Source organism: Bolinopsis microptera, chromosome 6, assembly GCF_026151205.1.
Source record: "Bolinopsis microptera isolate Bmic1 chromosome 6, MBARI_Bmic_1.0, whole genome shotgun sequence".
Taxonomy (NCBI): Eukaryota; Metazoa; Ctenophora; class Tentaculata; order Lobata; family Bolinopsidae; genus Bolinopsis; species Bolinopsis microptera.
Window position 1 is genome coordinate 7,289,016 of NC_087077.1, and position 18,036 is coordinate 7,307,051.

General features: G+C 37.6%; 1 protein-coding gene across 1 annotated transcript in view; it reads right to left on the reverse strand.

The window, feature by feature from the left end:
- LOC134816726 (arginine and glutamate-rich protein 1-A-like) overlaps positions 1-18,036 on the reverse strand; it is a 1,122,901-nt gene that overhangs the window by 1,077,434 nt on the left and 27,431 nt on the right. The gene's annotated exons all lie outside the window — the stretch shown is intronic.

The following is an 18,036-nucleotide window of genomic DNA, read 5'->3' on the forward strand; positions in this document are numbered from 1 at the left end:
TGAGTTATTTAATTAAGCTTCTACAGAAATTATGATCCTACCTAGAGCTTTTAAAGAAACATCCGAGCATGATGACCAAACGCGCATAAAACTTTAAAAGTATCAAAGATCGTCCCATTTTGACAATCTTTATCTGAAGCATGACTGTAGTTTTTGTTCTTTATTTTGCACATTTCTCACGATCTGGCTCACTTCACCCCCCTGTGAAAAAGAGAAAAAGGTGGAGCACACAAATATAACGTCACCATAATATTGGTTATTGAACTTGAGTGGCATAAGAAAATCTAGGCGTGCTTTTTATATTTTTAAAACTACAACCCGTTGGCTTCTTTCTTGTTAAAACAAAAACTCTATAGCCAAATCGATTAGTCTTTCATTAAAATGTGCTTGTTGCGTATTTTCATAACTGCAAAAACGCCTTTTCAAAAAATTCTTTAGCCTATCGTATCATGTGGTCATGAAAAATGTGCATTTTCTGTATTTACATGTCTGTAGTTTCTGTAGTTATGTCTACGCATTTTCAAGACATAATCAACTTTAAGTGATATTTGATACAGAATTGCTTAGAAACTTTTAAAGGGCCAGGCTTTTATGTGTGTGGTGTATAGTATGTAATATATTGTATATGTGGATATTTGCATCTTTTAAATGAAAGCTTGCGGTCATCAAGCCATGTTTTTACAGACATATACATCAGACTGACGCCGCTTAGTCCCTTAAATGTTAGAACACGGGATGAACTGTAACACGGCCGGGTAAAGCTGGCCACTAAAAGCTGGAATGGAATTATTCTTAATGCTCGGAATTTATAAGTCAGCTTTATGCGAATGTAGTGTAACCACTGGCATGGATTTCAGACATGTGTTGGACTGCTTTTACTACTATCTTAAAGATAAATAATAATTCTGACTTATTTTACTATTATCTTAATTAATCTTAACTTATTTTTACTTAGATTACTTTTATTACTTTTACCTGTCCTCGTCCACAGCTCTAAAATATTGAACCATCTTTGTCTTCCAGAACACATTATAAAGTAGTCCCTTCTTACGGTCTCTCTTCTTACCGACGAAGTTACCCATCCAGAGCCAGTATGAGTAGTTACCAGTAGTAACCAGTAGTAACCAGTAGTAACCAGTTGTTACCAGTAGTAACCAGTAGTTACCAGTAGTAACCAGTAGTCCCAGTAGTAACTAGAAACTAGAACCAGCCAACCAGACACAACCTATAAAGGACAATGTAAAATACTGGTTGTAGGAATATATCTCGTGTTTTACTTGGCAGGCTCACACTTCAATGTGGACGGTACTGTTCTTTGACGGGTCGTTTGTAAGATTGCAAATATAGCAGTCGTACTTAAATGACAAATCTGAGATACATATCGTACAGAAATAATGAGGAAATTCTTGATGAATTATTTACAGAGAAATTAACAATAATATTTTTTTAAAACCACGTTAAAAAAAACAGGGATAACTAAGAGTGCAGGGAATTTGTAATCTAATATAATAATATCTAGTTTATTCATTCAAGCTGTTCCTGAAACAGTATGATGTGTTTTTGTGCTCCAAACTGCATGTCGAGCCTTTCTCAGCGTGGAGCCTAACACTTTTACTAGTAATTACTTTATAGCGATTAGTATTCATTCTGAAGAGGAACCGCCGCGGTAGCCGCTATGTTAAAGGGCCGTTTGCAAGTCTGTGCCCGCTGTGCCTTTTGATATTTTTACCCTGGATATGCTGGGCTAGCAATGATATTAATTAATGAATATGACGTTCCGAATATAAAAATAAAAATAATCGAATGCCTATTTAGAGAGGGAGAGAGTTGTGGTTAGAACATGCAGGTTCGTAAACCTGGATATATGGTTCTTAGCTCCACTAAATAGCTGGTACAGCTCGAAATTAATGTAAAGGACATTTTGAATTAGATATGTCTATCTATGTCATAGAACGTGACAGAGTTGTTAATAATGTTGATGCACAAAATTATCTTTGGCCCTTTTAGTTTTTGTTTGAAGTATTCATTGTCGAACGTGAAAATGTGCACCTTGAAGTTTTGTTTAATCAGCGAATGCAAAATTGGATCAAACGGTTTCTCCAGCAGTTATTGTAATAAATACCTCCTAGCGGTTAGCTTTAGGAGGAAAAGTAAAACACCCATACATTTATACATTTGGGATGACTTAAAAGCCACCAATTTTTTTTACATAACCATTTTACAATATCTTGGGTCGTGTTTGTGTTAATTTCTGTCTCGACATCTTGATCGAAAATCGAAATTGATCAGTTTTTGGGCTGTCATTGCTGAAAATAACCATGATATAATGTGTGACAACTTCGTGAGTGCCTCATTACAACAGTTTACTACTACATAGTATTATTTGTTTGAACTATAGAAATTCGTAGTTGTATAATCTTAATTTATATTATGTGGTAAGTGTATTATGTAGTATGGTTGGACTTTGTTGTTATAATTTCTGTTTAACATTGCACTTCACAATTTGGTCAACGTGATAATGATGTTTTCGTTATAAACTTCTGTTAAGATCTAAAGGATCTCTCTTTTTGAATACTACAAAGATACAACCACAAAACAAGAGTAGAAATATAATTTTAAGGGAATATCCATGAAATTTGACGTTGTTCGTCACGACTTCTTTGTAATATGTTAAAGTTTGGGTCACGCTGGATTGCCGACCTACCTACCCGGATTATTCTACTGACTTTAATAAATTTAATCATTTCCAAACAAAATAGAGATTACCAACCAACTGGGCCTCGTATCATCTAGACAACTTGCTGGCCCCATTAAGCCGCTGAAATGCACTGATATGTGCTGGGGAAACGTTCAAAAAGGCACCAAATCTTTGGCAGACTCTGTAAAAAGTAAAAACTCCAATTTAGAAATAGAAAGGCTCGTGCCCATCTACAGGGGGGTCTACTAGCAGCTTGCCAATATCCTAGACCTACACATACTGTGCTACTCTCACTTACAACTGCATGCTAGACACCACTATTATATTCTGCTAAATGTAACAAGCAAGTGTACTTGGTAACCACGTGATCCGTCGAGATGTCTCTGATTGGTGGTTGCCATGGTCACGTGTCCTGTTGTCAAGGTCACGTGGGGATGCTGCACGTTTTGATTGGATGGTGTGTCCCTGGATTATCAAGATTAGCAGAATCCTGTGTTTTTGTCAGACTCGTTCGACATTTACACTGTTCTGTCATATCGTACTGCTCCTCTGCTGCAACCTCGCTCCGATCCATTTCAATCTTTTCCTTTCTTGTGATGGGTCTCTTTATTTGGGACCGATGAGCAATGTACTTATAGAGCGTCCACTCTTTTAGTGTGCCACCCGCCGATCCTTGATCGACCAAAACTAACATTCGAATTTCCGGCTGGCTGATGGCAGCTGTGGTTTATGACCAAGTCTAGATTAACTTTGGTGAAAAGTGCGGACCTGGGCCTTTGATTAATCAAGCCCTGTGCTTGTTGTTGTTCTATCTTATTCAGGGTGTTGTTCACACAAGTTCTAGCGCGGCTCCAAGTTGGGGCGTTCCACCCTGACAATTTAATCGTTTATATTAGGCAGTAAAAGCTTTTTTACGCGTTATTTGTGCTCAAGTTCTTGTGTATTCGGATGTTTTAGCACAACAAACCAATATTTAAACTCGAGTTGAAGAAATCCCCTTATTTTTACTGATCTGTAATATCGTCAGTATAAAGTTGGTGTTGAAGTTTCTACCCCTCACTGTCAAAATACATTTAAGGGTTTCCTCCATCAATATTAAGTCTACTTTTACGAATATAATGTTTTTTTATATTGTTTACGCTATTCATAAGTTCATATCATTACAGCGAAGGATTCGAGAAGAGTTCCAAGAACTGCAAGAAGAAAGTCAAGTTCTGGCTCCCAACATCCTTAACATAAAGTCCATAGACCCTGAGAGTCGAGAGGTGAGTACCCCTGATTTCCATCTTATTTTAGGCGCTGCTCATTTATTTGAGATTGCTCATTGAAATATTTATTATCTTGGACAGATTGTAAGTTTAATGTGGTTCATATTCTTTATAACGAATGATTACGACATTGAAATCAAAATCACTGTTGTTTAGCCAAATTATTATTATTTTTTAAATATAGCTAGCTCTGCCTGTGAACTTTTCAACAGAAATACTGTCGCAAATTTGCCCAAATTTGAAATTTGAGACCGCCATGATGTCAAACTTATTAGAAATCTTGTAATTCAAAACACTTAATCAGGAAATTAATGATAAGAGCCTAAGCATGGTACATGTTAATTACTATAGATTATTAGCAAACTATAGCAATCAATATAAAATATACTTTTATAAGTCGCTGAAACATTAAATTGTCTCGTTGAATTAGAGGCCCCAATATTATGTACTTATTATATATTATATGTGGATTCTGGTGGGGATTATTATCAATTATACCATACATGTTTTGTATATTATGGTATAATTACACTCCTTTCCCAGATGAGCTATGAATTGATCACGTGTTTTATCATATTGTGTCAACTTTAAGGTTAACGAACATGCCTCACCTATATATTAAATATACATATAATACATGATACAGTATTAACTTAGTTATGAGGCAAATTGATTATATAAAGCATTTCTGACGATTCTTCAGAAATTTGTTTATCACGACATATTGCAACAAGTAAGACACTCGATATTTTAGGTAGGGGTCTCGATGTTTCAATCTTTCGCAAAACCTTTTGTCCATTCATGATACAATACATAATATATAATATTATGATAATACATCATACTTTCTGAACGCATTTAATATTCTTGAACTCCATTGCGGATTTTGCTGCCAAATACCCCGCTTTTTAAAATGATTACGCAGTCGTTTATTAAAATCACAGTTTCTAACACTTGATAATGTTGGTTGAGAGCATTATATCAGAAAACATTAGGACTAATCACGTGGTGAGGCGACATTTTTGTGAAAACTTTTTGTGGTGCATTGTGTGACTTTTCTGCTTGTCAGCATAATATTATTACATATTATCAAACCTGTTGCTTACTACCTGGGAGTTCAGTGCTAATTACTCAATAGATTCTGTTCCATAAATATTACAAATATCCGCAATTTCAACTCCACTGCACGATCATTACTTGCCAGTTTACACCAAGATACCTGCACTAGCACTGTAACTGTGCAACGTTCCCCACTCACAGTCAGTATAACATTGTGACCACAATACCAGTCACTCCGTCTCAGATCAGAGTGTGGTGTGTCACGTGGTATGTCACGTGACTGTGCACTGTGTCTCGTGATCATTACCGGCTCTTGAAGACTACACCAGCAGCCAGCACTGATATACTGCATATATTTACTAGATATAAGACTGGTAGTGCTGGATATGTCTGTCGATCTCAAGCATCACTCTCTCGCTCGGGGGGAGACATCGTCACTTGTTCACACAGTCGGTGTGGTTTGTGTTTTAGCTTTCTCGCTATTCAGTGTGAGTACTTGTTAGTCACTATTTCGCAACTTAGGGTTGGCTGAAGTCCGATATTTTGTAGATATTAGTTTCCGTTTCAACTGGAGGAGGGGCAGTAAAAATGTCTCACCTATGGTATAATGCACAAACGGTACAATACACTGTCAATACAATATGTCTAGTAGCTGTTTCTGCTCCAGTCAGTATTTTTGCACTTTTGTTTTTCAATTCCAGCCGTTAATAGTGACTGATTTGCGCTATTCCTTACCTTTGATACCTTTGATCTGCTTCGTCGAAACTCGACAGGCCATCAGAGTTGCTGACCACCCCAGAGAGCAGATGCCTCTCGATCGATACGCCAGTCCAGTATAGAATTGGAGTTCGGTGATGTGAAGTCCCGGATAGGCGGTTTATCTATATTTATAGATATACCACCAATATATAGATATATTTTATTATATTCTGTATTATTGATATGGAAGAGTGCTATGCAATAATATATCACCTACGGTATAATCCTCCGTCGAGACTGTAATGTACGGTAGAATTATGTATTGTGAGGGGGCTCATTGAAAGTATTGCCGATAAAACTTTCAGAATTATTGCCATAGTTCCATCTCTGAACGATTCTCAAGTTTTACAATTTTTCATCAATCTCCAAGTTTTACTTAAACTAAGTTTTGTCTTTGAATTTGGTTACTAATACTATCAAATCATTGGTAATTGGTGGTCCTTGTACAGGAGAGCTGCTGTGACGTCGGCAATATGTGTGTTCAATGGTGTGGATTGTGGGTGTGTTATAAATACTACATATCATCTCTTTTCACATATTAAGATAGATGTAGTGATCATGATTAGGCATACTATAATGCATAATACCATAAGTGCCACTGGTTGAATATTTAGAACTCTCAAAGACTATATCGGCAAAGCAGTCACATCTCCTTCGGTACCAGTCAAATTATTTCTCTAGCCCCCACTCAGGTTAATGGTAGCAGCTTACCGGACTATAAAACTTGTAAAGCTGGTCCTCAGTAATGTAGCGGGGTTGGGGTACCCTATTTTGAGTGGATGGAGTTCTTTATTGTCCTACATCATCTCGTCATAGCTCTGGCACTCGTCACTTGGCAGCTTCAGATTTTCTTTCGCGTAAGCAGTTTATCATATTTTGTCGCTCGTGATCGTACGATTACTGCAGAATTCCAAGTTCAAAATATTCAGCGTATCGTGCACCGATGAAGTTTGCTCATGCGTCGAGGCTACGCTTTAAGAATCGCATAAGCTGTTTATCATATTTTGTCGCTCGTGATCGTACGATTACTGCAGAATTCCAAGTTCAAAATATTCAGCGTATCGTGCACCGATGAAGTGTGCTCATGTGTTGAGACTTGAGGTACCTCTTACGCTTTAAGAATCCTATTTAAAACCTCGGCTTACCGTTCAATGTCAAGTTAAACCAGTTAACTGCAAAATATCTTGATATTTATTCTTATATTAACTTAAATAATGTTACCATCTAAGTCCCTCCCTCCCTTAAGCTACAATTCTCAAAATTCGTGAAGTAAGTTAAAACACTCCATGATCTCAAGCAAGTTAAAATCTTGTAATGTAGTGGCAAGCAGTGCACAATTACATTGATTAGCCCTCCAGTCCGCGCACATAAAGGTTGAGACGGTCAGACGACCTCTACCTGTAGGTCGATCTCTGGTTCATTTCTTGTTCATGTAAAATCTCGTGCAGAGTCTCTGACTTTAAACTGGACCGTTTTACTTTAAAAACCTCGTCGTTTTAATAGCGCATTATATTTATAACCGTTATGTTAGCGCTGCTTAGCGATTCGATCTTAAGTTCAGTGGGATTTGGCAGTTTGGTTCATTTTGATGTTTTGGTGACAGCTTTGCTGACGCAACCACAAAGTTGTCACCAAAACATGAAAGCCTCTTCGGTCATCTTGGGAGAATCAAAATGAATTTGTCGATTTTGCAGAGTGTCGCTATACTAGATGGAGAATCAAGTCGAAATGTAATTGTTTTATTAGTGTGTTCATTAGTGTTATCAAGATTCTAGCCAGAACTCACGTGAAGAGTATTTTATTTAGATAAAGATAGAAATTACCGGGCGGATAGGGTTAAAATCCGTAGTTCGGGGAATTATTCTTTGCAATTTTAGTCACGGATAGTTGTTGAAAAGATTGTAGTAGACGCAGACGTGTAGGTTTTAGCTACATTCATGACAGCTTGTAGAGCTGAAGTTCCAGTTAACGCGATGTGTTCATTGTACCGACACTATATTTGCCGGCGTTCCAATGTATCGTAGAGAACTGTTTACAGTCCGTTTAAAAAGCACAAATTGAATTTCCCGATAGGTTTTACCGAATTAGTTTATTGGATTATCCACAAAACACACTTTGTACCCGTATCGCACACCATTAAACCACTGTAACATGGTTATTGGTTATGACTTATGAAGTGTATTTTGAACTTGACCTACTCTTCGTAAATTGTCTCTCAGTCGTAGTGCCATAAATTTGTGTAGGCCCTGGCCCTGGAGTCTAGACCCATTGCTAGACCCATTGCTGATAACTTTCACTCCCAGACTCATTTTCAAGAAATGAACATTAGAGTCCTGCTGTATTTTTTAGCATACTATCCGACATCTGAGTCGCTCAGTTAGATTTGAAATGGAGGTCTTCCTTTAGTCGGATGAACGGATGAAGGAAGAATTAACGAACAGCTATAAAACTTTAAAACTTTTAGCGTACTGACTTGTAATTTAGTAATCGACGCATGAGTACAGTTCACGACAGCGAGAATGTATAACTATTTTCAATCCTAACCCTATTTTTATTAGTATCTTTGTTTCTCCAGCGATAGATCCCGTTATAATCCGAAATCTTTACCTTTAAGACTGACATTTAATGACAGACCGCTAATCGTCATTCTATTCGCCGAATGTGGTCCCACTAATTGAGGAATGTGGTCCCATTAATTGAGGAACGTGGTCCGATTAATTGAGGAGCTTGTTTTAAGAGGTGGTCGTTTTTAACATTCAGAAACTCTAATCGTAGTGGTGTCATTTTGTTTCAAGTGCATTTAGGTTACTGTCATAATACCTATTATATATCAGTGTAATCGGTTTGATAAGCATGACACGGGTGACAGCTAAATTCATTAAAATTTGCGACAAATTCTGGATGTATTTAAGCATTCACATAATATGCATCAGCCTGTGATTGAAAACTAGTGATACTGTTGACTAAAACGTTTAAGTCAAAACTTACGTTATGCTCCTATTTAATTGCAATGGTGGTTGCTGACTGCTGAGGTCATTTATATAGGATAACTTAGTTGTTGTTTAATAGATATCTTAGCATATAATATTTGTTGATATAATGTAAGTTATAAAATCATCATATTGCCTAATTAAAGTATAATAATGTAGATATATTCTATTTATTTTTAAGACTTTGGTTAAATAATAGGCTGCATGCTGCTGAAATAATTATAGGTCTACTAACTTTAAGTTGCAATTGTGAACACCGCTAATACAAATAAAAATTCTGGACGCAAAAATATAAAACTCTTTAGGCCGGAAAATTAGAATCTATCAAAAATGTCCATTACATACCACGTTTCTAACTTAACTTAGAAATTTACAAGTCTTCCTAATCAGGAGCACAGTAATACTCTTGACTGTAATCTCAATTAAGATTAATACATACATATAATATAATGATGATAGAAATCAACTCCAAACTCCTTAACTCTTAGAAATCAAAACCCCAGTGAATTATTTTCCAAAAAAGTCCTTAAATCAGACATCAGAATTATTGATCTGTGGATTTATACAGGGTGGAGTAGGCTAACCACACCACTAGATACTGACAATTTAACAAATTGTATGGCATTGAAAAAGGAACATTAAGTTCATTTTGGCCCACCCTGTAACCCCAGATCAGTACATTCCCACATTTTTGTAGGAGTAAAGTGACGAGTAACACACTTCTAACCCGCCTGCTGAAAGCTGCCTGCTTATAGACCATCTGTATCCTTTCTGATATCATAGACCTAATCATCATGATTAAAGCTGTTCTTTTTGGAAGCAGTGCAAATAAATTAATAAGCTGATGATACTAGTGATGATTTCAAGTCAAAAATTCAAGTTAATTTTAAAAGACAGCTGTAAAGCAATTTTTCTTAACTACTGAAATCAGGAGATGTTGAAGCAGTTTGAGACTCTCATTGAGGATGCTAAGGAAGAGGTAAGTTTGTATTTGACTCTGTTTGTTTGTTTGTACGTGTGTACCAGTGTACGTGTGTACGTTGAATACATAGTTACTTCATGGTAAGGTTTTTAAAAAACATATTTGATAGATTTACAGATCTAGCTTGACAAAAATTTTCAGAAAAAATCATGTTCGCGGGAAGCGAAAATCCGATGAGTTTTTCAGACCCACCATTTGGGTTGCCAGACCCACTCTTTTAGAGTGAAGACCCACCATTCTGGTTGCCAGACCAACTTTTCTAAGGTGAAGACCCACCATTCTGATTGCCAGACCCACTATTTAACAGGGGCTCATAATGCGCAAAATTTGGCCGCAGTCGAGTGGGTCTGCCTAAAATTCACAGATCTAGCTGTGGGTCTGAGACATATGTTTAAAAAAACCTTACTTCATGGTACATAATATTATAAGTTAAGACTATTTATGACCGTTATTATGTTCACGTCGGCCCCCACTCCTAGCATCACGTCGTGTGGACTGTAAAATGTAGATTACAAGTTCATCCCTACTAATACTGCTCTGACAGTGTAATGTGTTTAGTAGTTAAGACGATCTGAGAGAGTTCTCAGTGTTATAGTTGCCTCTTTGTAGATCCTTTGTCTCCTTGTCTCCTTGTGCTTGTTGTAGACTCCTTGTGCTTCTTTTAGACTCCTTGTGCTTGTTTTAGACTCCTTGTGCTTGTTTTATACTCCTTGTGCTTGTTGTTGCATCATGTACGTCTCTTCTGTTCTGTGCTCAACTTAAACATGATTAATCTATGTGAAAAGGTAAGTTTTGTAACATGTTTGATGTTACAGTATGTACTGTTTTTGATATTTTGTGCAAGTTGCACTGCGACCTTAGTTACAGGAGTAAATGCTGCAGTTATAAGTTTAGCGTTTGCAATGTATACCTGAATTCCGGGTCAACTAAGCTCAAATGTTCCAGAACTACACTGGTCTGGTGTTCGAGGTTTCACAGTTTCCCCAAATAATAGTTGATAGGTTGATCAGTCTAGTCACTCTAGTGGCTGAATAAATGTACAGGCGATTATTTAAACTTGGTGATTTGTGCGGTTGTTCAGTGTTCACTGTAACTACATGTTACTAATAATGTAACTAAATGTTACTAATAATGTAACTTACTGTTACTTACTTGTAACTTATGTTACTAACGTGGGTGCAGTATGTACACAACCCTCCTAGGAATACAGTAACCCCCTGGCTCCCTCCTCCTACCCCCAATATGGTACTGAACTCGATGTTAAATACTGCTCCTTCTACCTCAAGACTGGAGCCTGCCGGTTCGGAGACAGGTATTTGAAATTTTAATTATTAAATAATAAATAAATTCTAACATTGATTACACGCTTCGACATTAAAATATAGCCAACAAAGATGTACATTTAAGTCATTTAAGCGAGACTTATTACAATTATTGTTGGGGTCTTGTTGTTATAGAAAGAAATGGGTCTGCGATCTTTTGGTTCATAGTTCTGGGCAGTAACCTGGCTTATTTACTAGCTACATACATGCTACATGAAGAGGTCTCCTCCTAGTCGTTGGAGTGGCCTGCATCACACACATCTCTTCTACGGTGTAACATTTTCCTCCATTCCACTCGTTTTAAAGCTAACTATTTTACTGCGTCTCTGCCAGGGACAAAAGGAAATCGCGGCATGTACGAGATCGCGATTTTCCCCATTCTTAGCGATAAATTTTATGTATAGTCTTATGTATAGTCTGTCAAAAATCGCGGTATCGCGATTTTTGGGCAAAATAATCTCGATTTTCTTTTGTCCCTGGTCTCTGCTGATGTTATCGACACCTGTAAAACCAGCCGCATCCTCGAGTACACAGGCCATCCAGCCTTTGCGGGGTTGTCCTCTCAGTCTCTTTCCATAGTTTGGTTTCCAATCCAGTAAAAAATTGGGAAACCGTGTCTCTGGCATTCTGACAACGTGTCCGTACCACCTTAGTCTAGCCGAACTGATGAAAGTTTCAATAGACTTAATTCCAGCATTTACTAGCACAATGTTTAAATTACTGATATAGCATAACCGGTATCCCCCAGATGTTCGAGATACCACATGAAGCCACCCTCCAGTGACACTATTCTGCTTCCCTCCATGTTCCAACACATATCCCTAGGAGAGGACTTCACTAACGACCTCGACACAGATTCTGGACTAGAGGTACCTCCGGTTTAATGTACCTCACATTTAGTGTACCTCCGCTTCAATGTACCTCACATTTAGTGTACCTCCGCTTTAATATACCTCACATTTAGTGTACCTCCGCTTTAATGTACCCTCTAGATCTTATTTTCATATTTCCCAGCACGAAGATGTTGATACGAACAAAGTTTTCACAGAATTTTTTTGGGATGTTTTCCCTGAATTCCAAGCAGCTGGCCAAGTAACCATGTTCAAGGTAAGCGCTGTGGCTTTATTTTGTACGGGGTTTTACTGTAATGGCTATATATCGAGTTCACTGTGAGGCCTGTGTGCTGTTTTTACTGTCAACTTGAACAATCAGACAGATCACTTCCTCGGCTTGTGATTACCAATAGTAGGCGGACTTTACTGTCAAATAACTTGCCCCGTTTTCAGCTGATAAGCTGAACTTCGACGATCAGACTAGACTCGACAATCTTGAACTTCGACGTGACAGTCACATCCATGTTAAATGACATAGATGTGCGACTGGACTGCTGACCAGACTCAAACTCGCGACTGTACTACTCTAAATAACACAATTATTCAGTTTTTAAATACACACTAGAGAGATTCTGAATCTGAAAATAGCGCCTTATATATAGAAAAGGTTGGTGAATCACAAAACTATTAATACGTCACTCTGTTCAGGTTTGCTGTAACCACGAGCCACATTTGAGAGGGAACGTGTACGTTCAGTACCAAAACGAGCACGAGGCTGTCAAAGCGTACGCCAAGTTTAATGGCCGCTTCTACGCCGGGAGACAGATATCTTGCGAGTTTGTTAAGATAGAGAAGTGGAAATCTGCTATCTGTGGTCAGTTAGTTTCTTCAAGCTTTGGAATAAGAATCCCTTAAAATGTGGGCCGTCAAGTCGGAGTTTGAAACTTTTCAATTTTCGTGATATTTCGTGATGTAATGTTTCCACCGCCAACCTAATTTTGCCTCGTTATTGTGCCTGTTATCTTATTAAAACCTTCCTCTCTGCAGGCCAGTTTCACCGGATGAAATGCCCTAAAGGAAAGCACTGCAATTTCCTCCACGTGTTTAAGAACCCTGGCGGCCTGTTCATGGTTCACGGTAGTGAAGTATCTGCCGGACCTAATCGTTCTAGTCTGAGTATGAAAGGAGAACACGCCGTCAGGAACTTGGACTGCCATCCTGTGGTCCAGGCAGCAAGGGCGCGAGCACATGGGTGAGTCACGTGATACTCTTCCAGCCTCGTGCTTTGTGCAATATGTTAGTTGTTTGTTGTACTGATTCTGTTAAAGTACCCTATTTAACTGATATATTCTTGTTAAATACAAACTTGTTACAGGTTCCCTGGAGGAGGTAGGAACTGGCCGCCAAATCAGATGTCAGGACAGAACCAGAGCCCTGGTTTCAGACCGTGCAGTCCTTTCTCTCATCACCAGGGTCACACTAGCCCTCGGCGAGGCAGCATGTCACCACACCGGGGAAGGGGTGGACTCAATCCCTCGCCTTACCGCGGCAGAGGGGGTCAAAGCCCTTCCCCAAACCGAAACAGAGGGGGCCATAGCCCCTCGCCCTTCCGCAGCAGAGGTGGCCAAAGCCCTTCCCCAAACCGAAACAGAGGGGGCCATAGCCCCTCGCCCTTCCGCGGCAGAGGTGGTCATAGCCCTTCCCCAAACCGAAACAGAGGGGGCCATAGCCCCTCGCCCTTCCGCGGCAGAGGTGGTCATAGCCCTTCTCCAAACAGAGCTCGAGGGGGATATAGTCCTACACCACACCGCGGAAAGAACTACGTTCCGAATGGTAACAGTAACGGTAGTGAACGAGGTGGAGGGTCACATCCGGGTTTAAAACGGTCCAGTTCTAAGGAGAGAAGACATAGCGGGAAAAGCAAATCCCCAAAAGACAGAAGTAGATCCCCGAGGGACAGTAAAAGGTTAGGAAACGAACTTTCAATCTGATTGGTATTACTATTACGGTTACTATGATCGTTGGATGGGGCTGATTATTACAAAGTAATTGATAAAATCGAGGTCTTAAATTTTAAAGCCCTTTCGAAATTACTTTTTTAATCTGCATATTTATTGATAACTACTGGTCCATAGTTATTAAATGTGACTAAAGATATCGCAGATCACGCCGCGGTCGATCAAGATCTAGGAGTCCTCGCCGACGGAGATCCTAGCTGAACAGTTACAGGGGCTTTATCAGTGTGTTCTCATCTTTCAATTATCATTTACCAGAAGGATGATTACGTTTTTATTGAAACACTTATTACTGAGGTTTTTGTATATATAGAGGGACAAATTTATTTTTTATGTTGGTGATTTTATTTCGTAGCAAAAACTGAACCTACATCGATAAGTAAGGTATCACTCGTGTATGGGTATTCCTTGTTCTAGATTTTCACAGCTTGGTTTCAGTATTATAGGAGCCATGTTTTTGTCGTATATTTTCCCTTCAGTTTTGTGGTACGCGGGCGTGAATGTGAGTGTTACCATGTGTGTGTGTGTGTATTTGTGAGCCAGTAAAGGGCTTGGAGTTTTTAGATTTTCGAGGGAAAATTTTAATTTGTGTTTTGTTACTTACACGTCTTGTTATAATAGTTTGATTGTCATTATTGGTTGTATGTATTTACATTTTTCACCTCCATATAAAAAGTCAGAAGATTCCAGCTTGTAGTCTTGGTAATGTGAGTTGTGCCGTCGAAGATGGTCTTTATTTTATAAGTTGATAAACAAATTCACAGCTTCTGAACACGTTGACGAAGGCCTTTCTATAAGATTATATTAACACTGTAACATATCACTATTTGAATACGTTATTTTATTATAAGACTCGTTTTCATTGGTCTTCAAATATTCTTCTACTATTAGTTAATTCTGAGCAGATTAAACTATGACATTTTGCAAATTTATTCCGGATTTTGACTCCCAGTACTTCAATTTGGTTTCATACCATCATCAATTAAAGGATTAACTGTACCATTATCAATTAACTGACTAAATGTTTTCTGGGAAACAATTTCATCCAATCTGTCAAATTTGTGTTCAGAAAATTTCATATTTGAAAATGGGACAGGATTTTGAAAATTCAACTTTTTGTTTTGTTAAGCTTTTTGATCTGGGCTTCCTCCGACCGAAATAAAACTTCCAGCACCTCACTCGTGTCATTTGGCATCTATAGTTGACTTACTAATTGGTTGCAGGTGAAAAAATCAGTCAAAACTGTAAAATTTCGGTCCTGGAAATTTCATCTTCAAAAACTGAAAATGGGACAGAGATTGGGACAATATGATTTTACAATTTTATTCGGGATTTTGACTCCCAGTACCTCAATTCGGTTTCATAACATCATCAATTAACTGACTAATTGGTTTCTGGGAAACAATTTCATCCAATCTGTCAAATTTGTGTTCAGAAAATTTCATATTTGAAAATGGGACAGGATTTTGAAAATTCAACTTTTTGTTTTGTTAAGCTTTTTGTTCTGGGTTTCCTCCGACCGAAATCAAACTTCCAGCACCTCAATCGTGTCATTTGGCATCTACAGTTGACTTACTAATTGGTTGCAGATGAAAAAATCAGTCAAAACTGTAAAATTTCGGTCCTGAAATTTCATCTTCAAAAACTGAAAATGGGACAGAGATTGGGACAATATGATTTTACAATTTTGTTCGGGATTTTGACTCCCAGTACCTCAATTTGGTTTCATAACATCATCAATTAACTGACTAATTGGTTTCTGGGAAACAATTTCATCCAATCTGTCAAATTTGTGTTCAGAAAATTTCATATTTGAAAATGGGACAGGATTTTGAAAATTCAACTTTTTGTTTTGTTAAGCTTTTTGTTCTGGGTTTCCTCCGACCGAAATCAAACTTCCAGCACCTTAATCGTGTCATTTGGCATCTACAGTTGACTTACTAATTGGTTGCAGGTGAAAAAATCAGTCAAAACTGTAAAATTTCGGTCTTGGAAATTTCATCCTCAAAAACTAAAAATGGGACAGAGATTGGGACAATATGATTTTACAATTTTGTTCGGGATTTTGACTCCCAGTACCTCAATTTGGTTTCATAACATCATCAATTAACTGACTAATTGGTTTCTGGGAAACAATTTCATCCAATCTGTCAAATTTGTGTTCAGAAAATTTCATATTTGAAAATGGGACAGGATTTTGAAAATTCAACTTTTTGTTTTGTTAAGCTTTTTGTTCTGGGCTTCCACCGACCGAAATCAAACTTCCAGCACCTCAATCGTGTCATTTGACATCTACAGTTGACTTACTAATTGGTTGCAGGTGAAAAAATCAGTCAAAACTGTAAAATTTCGGTCCTGGAAATTTCATCTTCAAAAACTGAAAATGGTACAGAGATTGGGACAATATGATTTTACAATTTTGTTCGGGATTTTGACTCCCAGTACCTCAATTTGGTTTCATAACATCATCAATTAACTGATTAATTGGTTTCTGGGGAACAATTTCATCCAATCTGTCAAATTTGTGTTCAGAAAATTTCATATTTGAAAATGGGACAGGATTTAGAAAATTCAACTTTTTGTTTTGTTAAGCTTTTTGTTCTGGGCTTCCTCCGACCGAAATTAAACTTGCTGCACCTCAATCGTGTCATTTGGCATCTACAGTTGACTTACTAATTGGTTGCAGGTGAAAAAATCAGTCAAAACCGTAAAATTTCGGTCCTGGAAATTTCATCTTCAAAAACTGAAAATGGGACAGAGATTGAGACAATATGATTTTAAAATTTTATTCTGGATTTTGACTCTCATTACCTCAATTTGGTTTCATAACATCATCAATTAACTGACTAATTGGTTTCTGGGAAACAATTTCATCCAATCTGTCAAATTTGTGTTCAGAAAATTTCATATTTGAAAATGGGACAGGATTTTGAAAATTCAACTTTTTGTTTTGTTAAGCTTTTTGTTCTGGGCTTCCTCCGACCGAAATCAAACTTCCAGCACCTCAATCGTGTCATTTGGCATCTACAGTTGACTTACTAATTGGTTGCAGGTGAAACAATCAGTCAAAACTGTAAAATTTCGGTCCTGGAAATTTCATCTTCAAAAACTGAAAATGGGACAGAGATTGGGACAATGTGATTTTACAATTTTATTCGGGATTTTGACTCCCAGTACCTCAATTTGGTTTCATAACATCATCAATTAACTGACTAATTGGTTTCTGGGAAACAATTTCATCCAATCTGTCAAATTTGTGTTCAGAAAATTTCATATTTGAAAATGGGACAGGATTTCGAAAATTCAACTTTTTGTTTTGTTAAGCTTTTTGCTCTGGGCTTCCTCCGACCGAAATAAAACTTCCAGCACCTTAATCGTGTCATTTGGCATCTACAGTTGACTTACTAATTGGTTGCAGATGAAAAAATCAGTCAAAACTGTAAAATTTCGGTCCTTGAAATTTCATCTTCAAAAACTGAAAATGGGACAGAGATTGGGACAATATGATTTTACAATTTTGTTCGGGATTTTGACTCCCAGTACCTCAATTTGGTTTCATAACATCATCAATTAACTGACTAATTGGTTTCTGGGAAACAATTTCATCCAATCTGTCAAATTTGTGTTCAGAAAATTTCATATTTGAAAATGGGACAGGATTTTGAAAATTCAACTTTTTGTTTTGTTAAGCTTTTTGTTCTGGGCTTCCTCCGACCGAAATCAAACTTCCAGCACCTCAATCGTGTCATTTGTCATCTCAAGTTGACTTACTAATTGGTTGCAGGTGAAAAAATCAGTCAAAACTGTAAAATTTCGGTCCTGGAAATTTCATCTTCAAAAACTGAAAATGGGACAGAGATTGGGACAATATGATTTTACAATTTTGTTCGGGATTTTGACTCCCAGTACCTCAATTTGGTTTCATAACATCATCAATTAACTGACTAATTGGTTTCTGGGAAACAATTTCATCCAATCTGTCAAATTTGTGTTGAACAGAAAATTTCATATTTGAAAATGGGACAGGATTTTGAAAATTCAACTTTTTGTTTTGTTAAGCTTTTTGTTCTGGGCTTCCTCCGACCGAAATCAAACTTCCAGCACCTCAAT